This window comes from Helianthus annuus, chromosome 11 (assembly GCF_002127325.2).
Source record: "Helianthus annuus cultivar XRQ/B chromosome 11, HanXRQr2.0-SUNRISE, whole genome shotgun sequence".
Taxonomy (NCBI): domain Eukaryota; kingdom Viridiplantae; phylum Streptophyta; class Magnoliopsida; order Asterales; family Asteraceae; genus Helianthus; species Helianthus annuus.
Genome location: NC_035443.2, coordinates 77,713,736 through 77,723,812, shown reverse-complemented (window position 1 = coordinate 77,723,812; position 10,077 = coordinate 77,713,736). Strand labels below are relative to the sequence as shown.

At 39.0% G+C, this 10,077-nt stretch overlaps 1 long non-coding RNA gene across 1 annotated transcript; it reads right to left on the bottom strand.

Moving 5' to 3' along the window:
• Positions 1-646: 646 nt before the first annotated feature.
• LOC110891960 lies at positions 647-1,100 on the bottom strand. Its single transcript, XR_002565712.2, has 3 exons — positions 1,029-1,100; positions 871-944; positions 647-796 (listed from the first exon to the last, which is right to left on the bottom strand). It is a non-coding gene; the product is annotated as an uncharacterized LOC110891960 (long non-coding RNA).
• Between the last annotated feature and the right edge of the window lie 8,977 nt (positions 1,101-10,077).

The following is a 10,077-nucleotide window of genomic DNA, read 5'->3' as shown; positions in this document are numbered from 1 at the left end:
TTATGCATCATAGCCTTAACAGTTTCAGTTCAGACATATTAATAACACAAGCTCAGCTTATGCATCATAGAGTCGACACTTTCAGTTCAGACAGATTAAGAACACAAGCTCAGCTTTTGCATCACAGCCTCAAACATTACATGATCCGCGTGGGTACCAGGTGGAAAACAAGTAGATCTGTTATTTGTAGTAGATCTGCTTTATAAAGTAGTAAGTATAGATAGATCTGGAAGAATACTTTTAGATCTGTCATCTGTGATAATACTTTTACAACTGGAAGACTCAGACATGTAATTGAGGAAAGTGTGAACACAACTACGGGTAAAGCCATGGCTGCAACACACGGTTGCAAAGTGAGAACTATGCAACCTGGATATTGCCACGCCAAGATGCTACTCGGATCTTCTATGTACCCTCAAAATACAATCATCATCACAGTCTATTGTGTTATGTAACCCCGCTTTAAAGCATGATGTATAAGAGTAATTTTCCACTAAACTTAAACAACCTTTAAAGCATGATGTAAAAGTGTTTTAAGCACAAGAAACACATATGTAACCTCACAGGCTCAGCTTATGCATCATAGCCTAAAACACTTTCAGAATGGGCATAGAATGGACAGGTGAAACTACCTGCTTGAGAGATCCCTTATCGGGATCATAAAACCGTTCACAGAAAAACACATGATCAACTATGTAAGTGCTGTCCAAAGAGGAAAGGTCATTCTTCCTTCTAACTTCACACTTTCCTCTATTGCTGACACTGAAAACTTATGTGTCTCTTCACTGTAATACACCTGGAAATCCAATTAAAAATTATCATCAAAACACATTCAAGTGAACTAATATTATAAGTGCATTTAAACCCTACCTCTTGAATGTCAGACCGGTTACGCTATATCTTGATAACATTCGCAGACATATCTTGATCCTCAGACGCAAATCCTGAACCAAAATAAACAAATACTTTATAAAGTTTCACACTTGCACAATTGAATCGAATTCTTGAAACCGTTTAACCGAACTTACTCTTGAGATTAGCAAACAGATTCTCGTTAACGAATCTTGACGTCTCCGGTCCACCATGTCCCTCATAGACAACATACAAATAAATATAAATATTAATAAAAAATTTAAATAACATTCAAATAATTTTTTCAACAACTAAACCAGTAACCCTAGTTTGGACTTATCCAACTAAAAAACATTTTTAATGAACTCCCTAACAATCACAGACAAAATATCCAAACCAGTAACCAAAAAAATTAAACCACAGTCAAATAAACCCTAGTAAATAAACAAAAAATTTAAACAAAAAAAATAAACCCTGGTTAATAAACAAAAAATTTAAACAAAAAAAATAAACCCTCGTTAACCACAGTCAAATTCTATAAATTTAAACAAAAAATCAAGAACAGATCTACTTACAAAGAACAGATCTACTACAAACAACAGATCTACTACAAAGAACAAATCTACTACAAAAAATTTAAACAATTTAAACAAAAAATCAAGAACAGATCTACTTACAAAGAACAGATCTACTACAAAGAACAGATCTACTACAAAGAACAGATCTACCACAAAAAACAGATCTACTACAAATAACAGATCTACTATAAATAACAGATCTACTACAAAGAACAGATCTACTACAAAGAACAGATCTACTACAAATAACCCTCGTTAAACCTCGTTAACCACAGTCAAATTCGTTAACCGAGAACAGATCTACTACAAAGAACAGATCTACTACAAATAACAGATCTACCACAAGCACCATCGTTGACGAACCCACAACCAAAAGAAAGATCTAAAACATTACCCGTTGAAGATTCAAATAACAAAAAAATAAATAAGATATGGTAACAATAAAGAAAGATCTGAAACATTACCCTGAAATAGTGTCGGATCTCTTGAGATAGTGTTGGATCTTGTAAAGCCACCGGGAAAGAAGCCATAGAAATCGATGTTGTGTCGGATTTGGTGTCGGATCTGATGTCGTCAACGATGGAGGAGTTGTGGAGGAGCGGTGGAGGGGCGGTGGAGGAAATGAAGGTTAGGGTTAGGGTTTGTAGAGAAACGTGAGTGTCTGGATGGATGAAACGAAATATGTGGATAGATAGATTGAATGAAACTTTATATAGGATCCATAAACTAAAAACGGGTCAAGGTAGCCATTATATGATCCGCGTGGGTACCAGGTGGAAAACAAGTTTTCAACATGGAAAACAAGTTTTCAACACTTGTGCTTAACAGGTGTGTACATTGGGCTTTAAAGACTTGTAAAGTGGCAAAAGACCATTCTATCCTTCTAATATGCTTTATAAAGATATAGATATATATTAAATTTTGCTCAGCACGAGGCCGTGTTCGCTGAACACGGGGCCGTGTCCGCGCGACTGTCGGGATAAAACCCCCTTTTTCACAACAGTTACTTCATTCCACACGCCCCGTTTCCCTAAAAACTCTCTGGCTCAGGCGATTTTCCGCAGAATTCCGATGTCTCCTCTCGTTCTAACAACATCAAGGTATGATTCTATCACTATTAGTAGTTAGATTAGGTACTTGCATGTAGTTAAAACATAAAAAATTTGGGGAAAAATATAGGGTTCTTGAACTTCATCCGGATCGAACCTCAAATTTTTGCATAAATCTGTTAGCATTAGTTTAGATTAGTGTTATGGGAAGTAAATCCACTTGTATTGTTCATAGATTCGCCCGATTTCTCACAAAAACCCCAAACCCTTGTTTTTGAACCGAAAAAGATAAAATCGAAGGGGTAAACGGTTTGTTTTGGGAAAAAAGGCACTTGGGGTTTCATTTTCGGGGAAAACCGCACCTACTGGACCAACAATTTTCAAGTTTTCGCGACCGGGTCGAAAAATGAAGTTTTTGTGTAACAGACGCCTAGACACGGGGTCGTGCCCGCTGAGCACGGGGCCGTGTCCAGCTCACTGGTTTCAGTTTTCTCCGAAAATTTCACTGTTTCATGCTAACTTTTGGTGTATTCTTTCAGATGTCGAAGAAATTCACAAGGTTCAATGCAAATGAGCTCGACGCTAGAGCAAGATACGACGTACTGCGAACCAGACCGGAAGAATACCCAAGACAAGTGTGTTCGGATCTTTTGGGATTAGTGAACCAATGGGACCGCTTCAACAACCTAGTCACCGGGCCGCTGAGAGTCGCCCTTACTACTCGCCTTCGCTCGGTCCCCGAATATACTTTGGAATTCTATAGCACATTTGTGTTCAATTCAAGGTGCGAGCCATTTGATAATAATGGTGTAGAGTTCCGATGTGAGGGAACCAAGTACTCAATTTCAATGGCACAGTTTGGGTCAATGGTGGGGTTGTGTGAGGAGGAAGACGCGGGCAATGAAGAAAACATTGGCGGGTTACGTGAACTTGCTGAAGACGAACGCCAAGCTGCATGGGCACAAATCGGAGATGGGTACTACAACCCAAGCAGCACTAAGAGCACTAGGCTGAGGGACCCTCTTTACCGTTACATTCATCGGGTCCTCACCTACTCTCTTAGTCAAAGGCATGATAGCAGTGGTGTTGTCATGCTAAGAGATCTGATAGTTCTTTATTGCATTCATAACCGTAGACACCTCGATGTTCCGTATCTCCTGCTCCAAAACATGCATTGGAACCGGCTTGCTACTCCACCAACCCCTATCTTCTTCAGGGGGTGGATATACCGTCTCTTCAAGTGCTTCGTGAACATGCCTCGGTTTTTCGAAAGGAGTCCATGGTCGAGAAGAGTGGACATACACATTTGTCGCTCCATGAACTTGATCTACGAAGCCGAAGATGGCTCGGTTAGCTTCCAAAGGGTCCAAGGGCATGTATGGAACCCGCAAAAAGCACTTGTCCTTCACGCTCCACAGTTCCAACCACCTCCTCATTTCCAACACCAGCCCCATGGTGATCCGGGCCAGTCCTCCTCACAAGGAGGCGGTTTTCCTAATTTCCAAAGTTTGCATGATTTGTTGCAGGAAAACCTCATGTGCACTAGGCACACCTATAACTTGGCCAGCAACACGTACAACCGGGTCGGAGCAATTGAGAGAAACATCTCCGATAACCAAGATGACATCAGGAATATCCGGGAGTACATGGCGGGGCACGTAGGAGGAGGTGATGATGAGGATGAAGACATGGACTAGGCGGGTGGAGTAGGAACAGGAGCACTGATTGAAGATCCCACAGGTTAACCCTTTCCTTTTGAACAATATCCGGCTTGCGTGCCGAAGTGTTAAACAATTACTTTCCCTGTAACTCTTTTTATTTTTCTGCATTTGTTTTTCTTTTAACTTGGTGATGTGGATAATTGAACTTGGTAATTTAGGATGTTGGTGCACTACATCTGTTGATTCCGTCTTGGATCGAGTCCTACATTATATTGTATAGATTAGGGCTCAATATTAGAGAAAATAGGCGAGTGTATGTGAGTTAGGTTGATGTTTCGCTTATAGGGACAATTACTAGAAGGTTTCGCTTATTTGGTAGTGTAAGGTTTCGCTTATATGGCAGTTAGAGGGTTTCGCTTATGTGTCAGGTACATATAAGCGAAACCTCAAGCCTATATATAGTCACTTTAAGTGAAATCATTTGTAACTTTTGACGATTTCCATACCGAGGTGCTGCCGGTGTGACGTTTGAGCTGTAATCGTTGTTAAATCAATGAAATCAGTAGTTTAAGTGAAGAACAAGCTATTTCTATCTACGTTTCTTGTTATTCCGCACCTGAAACATAGAAGCACCCCTCTGAACAACTCATTCGGGTCAGAACACGATCCTACAAGTGGTATCAGAGCTTGGGAGGAGGTTTTCTACAGAAATTAGTTGGATTTTGTCATTGTTTTCTACTTCTACACCTTCTTTTATTAGTTCAGAAAGTTGTAACGGTCAGAATTGGCTCAAAATTTCTCAGATTGTGCGCAATAGATCAAAGACAAATCCTGGAAAGTTTCGGACCAAAATACGAACTAAAAATGGACCAAATGATCTTCGGACTAGGTTTCGCTTCAAGGAACACTTGACTGTTTCGCTTGAAAGGTTCCGCTTCAACTGACAATTTGGAGTTTCGCTTGAGTAGTTCCGCTCCAAACTACTTCATAGTTCCGCTTATTCGGTCATTCTTCAGAGGTTACGCTCCAAATTACGTGATAGTTCCGCTTGTGTGTCACCATAAGTGAGTTTCCGCTTCAAAAACTTCAAAGGTTTCGCTTCAAGGGACAGTGTTGGAATTTCGCTTATTAGGTTTCGCTTCATTGATCACCTAAGGTTCCGCTCCAACAGTTTCGCTTATTCGGACAATATCACAATTTCGCTTCAAGTGTACTTTTGTAGTTTCGCTTATTGTGCATACTTATCTAGTTTCGCTTATTAGTCACTGTTTTGGAAAAGCGTGCAAAGTCATCATGGATTCAGAGTTTTACAACGCGTTCGCTACTCCGTCTACTTCAGCTCGATTGCTCAGGCCATGAACTTAGAGAATGAGACGGGAACCACCCAAAAGCCCCCGAAATTGATGAGTATCGAAGAATATTACGGGTGGAAAGATAGATTCGAGAACTGGGTTCAGGCGAATCATCTTAGATCATGGGAGTGTATATTGAAGAAGTATGTGTTGCCTTGAACAGAATTGCAGGTTATCAAACAGTTATCAGAGTTCACGGATCAGGAACGGGTGATGTACAAAGCCGAGAAGATGATGATCAGTTTATTGCAGCAAGCAATCAAAGAAGATATATTCATTCTGCTACAGCACGACAAAACTGCAAAGTCGATATGGGATGCTCTTAAAGTCAAGTTTGAAGGTAGCGAGAATATGATTAAAAGCAAGAAGGCGTTGCTAAAGAAAGTGTTTGATCTGTTCAGCAGCTTACCGGGAGAGGATACAAAGAAGCTGATTGAGAGATACTGTCACCTAGTGCGATCAATGTCGATGTTGAGTATTACAAAAGATCGTGAAGAGTGGGTAGACAAGTTAGCCGATGCATTACCACAGAAAGAGTGGGGAACATATCTGATGATTTTGAAAAACACGGGTGTTTATGACCGGCTGACAATCTCACAGTTTATCGAAAAGATCGAGAGTCAAGATTTGGAACAGCAAAAGATCGCTAGGATGAACAGTCCGAGTGGTCAACAGGATGTGAAGATGTACTATAAGGGTAGCATTCCAGTTCCTGATTCAGAGAGAAGTCCGAAAATCCAAACTGCATTCAGTGCTGGTGATTCAATGGAAAAAGCAGATCAAAGTTCAAGCAAAGGCAGTAGTGGATTCTCATCATTTCCAAGTGTTAATCCTAAAGAGTCAAATTCAATCTTTCAGTCTCAGGGCATAAAGACAGGAAATGGATACGTGATTCAGTGCAACATAGCTCTAAATCTTCCAGAAGGTCAAAGCTTCTCAGAGGACACTGCTAAAGACCACATGGCTCTTCTTTGTTCCGTGTTGTTATCCTATGAGGGTCTAGTGGCTGGTCGGATCGGAAATCACATGCTCACTAAAGAGGATTACGATCAAATAGATGCTGAGGAGATAGAATTGATGGACATTAAATGGTGTCTCGCTAGTGGTCTTAGACGTGCTGAAAAGTTCAAGACAATTACCGGGAGAAATGACTTTCTTGATGCTCATGTATCTACCTTAGGTTTTGATAAATCTAAAATTACTTGTTTTCGATGCAGGGAGAAAGGGCATTTCAAACGGGAGTGCAAGGGTAGAGAAGCTAGCGGTGCTCAGAATCCATTCGGAAAAGACGACTACTACCGGAAAGCCATTTATCAGCAGGTTGGTCAATCACAAGACTCACAGACGGCTCATGTTAGGAAGATTGAAGATTCTAAGAGAGCATGTTTAGTGGACTTCAACTGGAGCAACTACATATCTCCTGATAGCAAAGCCTGTATAGTTGAACAAGATGATAAGAGATTACCTGATGGCTTTAGCTGGGATATGTTCGTTGATGAGAAAGGAGAGTTCAAAGCTTTCATCGCCAAGATTGTCAGAGAGCCAAACATGTTTGCTACCTGGATGAAGTCTATTGGAGTGAATGTGACTAGTGAGGATGAAAAGTCTGTTACGTCTGATGAAAATTCAAAAAGTGTTGATGAACTTTCAGAAAGATCTGGGGAAATTTCAGAGGGTTCAGATAAGAGTGTTCAAAATGTTGCTAGTTCTGAAGAGGAAGTTGTATTTGATCAAACACCATCTGATTCTAGTTTATCAGATACTGATTCTGAAAAATCTGTACAGTTTGATAAATCACCAGTTGATAGTAGCAGTGATGATGAGGAGAAACATATTAATGTTGCTAAATCTCATCTTTCTCCTGAAAGTTTTCATTTCAATTTTGCAGATCGAATGGAGAAACTGAAGGAGAAACGAGCTGCTAAAGAACAACAACAAGTGAAGAACAAGCTATTTCTATCTACGTTTCTTGTTATTCCGCACCTAAAACAACAAGTGAAAGTGCTGCTGAATAGATAGTTGAAACTGAGAAAGTGAAAGAAGAACTAAAGGTAAAAGAAGAAGAAAAAGTGATAGAAGTTGTGAAAACAATTGAAGTTGAAAAGATTGTTGAAGTCGTCAAGCCTTGTATGAAGTGTTTGGAAGCTTGCAAGGATTGTACAGCAAAAGACGACATCATTGCTGAGTATGAGAAGAAGAAGGAACAGTTACTGTTTAACCTCAACTATGTGAAAGAATCGTATGTTGTCTTGAACAAAACAGTAACTGGCCTCCAAAAGACAAACTCAGAGAGAGAACAAGCACTGACGATGATGAATGCAGTCATGTTGTCAAAGCAGAAAGCCATCAACTTCTACATCGAAGAGAGTGCCAAGTGGAAGCAAGAGTTGGAGACCGAGAAGATCGAAAATGAGAGGATTAGACGTTTACTGCAAAGCTATTCTAGTTCTGATTATCTCATTGATCGTATTTACCCAACTATTGCAGGTATGGAAGCTTTTCATGACGAGAAGCCGAGGGAAAAGAAAGATTGTGGTAAGAAACTGACTATTAGCTATAACAAGTGTCCGCCTCCAATTTGGGAAGGATATTCTCCTAGAAAACCAAACGAGGAGCAACTTGAAAAAGCAGTCAATATAAAGCTAAAAACCGACACAACTGACGTTTTACCAGATAACATTGATGTTACGTTTACCTCGTCCGATACTGATCATGAGTCTGAGTTAATAAAAAAGGTGGTCATTCAGGTGTTGGATACTGATGAGGAGTCCGAGTCAAAGTCTGGGTCTGGAGGGTTAAATTCGTCAGTCAACAGTGAAAATTCGCCGGTTAAATGGTCTTATAGTAAAGAGTTTTTGTTATCAAAGGCAAATTTGAATGATGAAACATTCGAAGTTGTTTATACTTTGAATGGTTCTGACAAATTATATTACAACAAAGAGTTCCCAATAATGATTATTAAAACGGAATTGATTAATAAAACTTTCAAACTAATAGAAATTAATATTCCTGAATTGAAAGTTTTAAAAAGTTTTGAAAAACCTAAAAAGTACACTTCAAGAGTTCAACAACGTCTAAACAAGAAAAAGGGTCACAATTCTGGTTCTGGTTTTCAAAGGAAACCTAATCAAAATCGTAGCTACAAAAAGAAAGGATTAGGTTTTGTTCCACCAGAAAATCATAAAAATGAGAAAAATACTAAAACAAAAACAGAATTTGTTTCAGGTGGAAATTCAGAAGATGAACAGAAGAAACCGTTCTGGAAACAATCGAACCAGGAGTTTCTTGCTGAGAAGAGAAGGAATGGAACTGGAGTGTTTCATCCAAGAGAAACTCGAACCTGTTTCAAATGCAATGAAGCTGGTCACATTGCATGGAACTGTCAGAAAAATGCCAAGACAAAACAGGGAGTTTCTCAGAAACTAAAAGAAAAAGTTGTTGATGTTGAACCACAAACCGAAAAACTTAAAACTTTTGAAAATTCAACTTTTGAGATTGGTGAGTGTTCGGAAAAGAATTTTTATAAAAAGAAAGGAAAAGACAATCAAGTGTGGGTTGTTAAAAGGAATGATGCGAATGTCGGCGATGAATCTGGTTCCACAAAGCCATAAGAGCCAGAGGTTGAGGAGAAAATTTCAGTGACTGATGATGAGTTTCCATCACTGAAATTTGAAGAAGTTAAAAAGAAAATTGGAAAAGTTGATATCTCGAAACAGTTTTACACTGAGAAAAATGAATTTGATGTCGAGAAAACTTTTAATGGAAGTGTAAAGAAAATTTTTGGGAAAATGTTGAATGGGAAAGCGAAGGGGGTTAAAGACTTTTACGCAACTAAAAAGGCAACATACAACCCCACTGCGCAAGAGTTGAAATCCATCAAGTCTGAAAAGACTTGGATGGAAGTCTGTTTTCCATGATAGTTTTAGGACTATGCCGGAGATCCCAAGTTTGTAATCGTGGATCAGGAATCGGCATCATTCATGTGTTTGAAAAGTTTATTATGAAAATTTTTGATAAGTGTTTGAATGTTAACAGGTTGAATGACTATGCCGGAGATCCTAAGTTTGTAATCGTGGATCAAGAACCGGCATCATTCATGTGTTTGAAAACTTTATTATGAAAATTTTTGATAAGTGTTTGAATGTTTACAGGTTGAATGACTACGCCGGAGCTTCCAGGTGAGTAAGTGCGAAGCAGGAATCGGCATCTTGATTGAAAATGTAGATGTAATCTTCCTACAATTGGTATTGTTTGGTTGTACCTACAAGTGGTACAGTAGTTACTTGAGTGCAAAATGGTAAATCAGGGACATTAAGTTGTACTTGATTTACTAACATGATAGAAAAACTAACAAGATGATGAACCATAACCCCGATTTTAACACATGTTTAACCTTCAAGTGATTAAAAAACAAACTCATTTTTCGGAAAAATCATTTTGATTAAAACAAACTTAAATGTTTTGAGATCTAAATGAGAAAATGGTTTGTGATAGGGGGGAGTTCTGATTGTTTATGCCGAGTGAATGGCGATTTGATGTGATTCGATGTCGGTTGTCAAATTTTTGTACAGTTTGTTTTAAATTT